Below are 1,244 nucleotides of genomic sequence, written 5' to 3'. Positions count from 1 at the left end.
TCGGGCAAAAAGATTCGGTGATTGTGGGCAGATGGCTGATATGAGATGGCGGAGTGAAGTTTGATCAGCCGCATCACCCAAGGGGCATAGAACTTCAAGCCAAACAGATCAGAGCCTGATGCAGCAAGTTGACGAATGAAGAAATCCTGTGTATTGAAGTATTTTCCATGAAGAATATAGAAGACCAAAGTCTTCATTGCACCTTCCAGCTTGGCATGGGGAGAATATCCTTTGATTGGCCAGAGAGTTCGCCGTATGATGTGATATATGGTCCTTGGGAGATACTCAAGGTCTTCAACGAAGAACTCCGTGGGATAAGCAGCATCTTGGGGCAATGGCTTCATCATACTTAGCATCTGACTCATATTAGGTTCAGTCTTCTGAAAGATGCTCTCAACAGCTTCACTATGAAGCTGACAGCCATGCTCGTAGAGATCGCCAGGAGTGGGAAAACCAGTGAGCTCAATGATGTCAAAGGCTTTGGCTTCGTGATGAACGTTTCCTGTCATCCACTCCAGGACCCAAGTCTTCGGATCTCTGTTATACCCGCGGATGTGAAGTGTGGCATAGAATTGGAGCAGCAACTCTTCATTCCAATGCTCTTGGTCAGTGGCGAATGGCAGCAGTCTAACCTCTTTGAAGCAATCCAGATCTTCTTCCAGACAGGGCAAACCAACTATTGCTTCAATGTCAAGGCGCTTGTGTGGGAAGATGCGACCTTGGTTGTAAAGAATGCAGGAGTAATAGCTTCGCCGTGGATAGCTCCAGAACCGATCAGATGATATTCTTTCCCTTGAGTAGGGGTTCCTGGAGCTATTGAAGAATGTGTTGTCTGCTCTGAAGCCATTGATATTGAAGGAGCCAGGTGCTGATGCAGGACCTGGGAACCTGGGCAATCTTGGGATTGGCTTCTGTACCTGAGGCCTGTGCTCAACATGATAGTCGAATTGGGGACCGGCAGTAGACGCAGGAATAGAAGCAGTTGGATCAGTGGCTTCGCTGACTTCTGGTGCTTTTGGTGGTGAGGGCTCCACATTAGCTTCAGCCATGACAGCGTCAGTGGCTTCAGTGGTGTTGGTGGTGGCAGCCTCAAGATTTTCAACCTCCACTTGACGAGCTGGAGGGTCGGTCACGATCACGTTCTCCTCGAGAACCGCTTCTTGGTGGGGCAGGGGAGTGGCAACTTGTGGGACTTCTTCTTCAGTGGCTGATGCAATCGGATTGTCTTCAGCAGTTTTATCTTC

Source organism: Triticum dicoccoides, chromosome 1A (genome assembly GCF_002162155.2).
Source record: "Triticum dicoccoides isolate Atlit2015 ecotype Zavitan chromosome 1A, WEW_v2.0, whole genome shotgun sequence".
Classification (NCBI taxonomy): Eukaryota; Viridiplantae; Streptophyta; class Magnoliopsida; order Poales; family Poaceae; genus Triticum; species Triticum dicoccoides.
The sequence above is the reverse complement of the archived record's forward strand: the minus strand, read 5'-3'. Positions refer to the sequence as shown.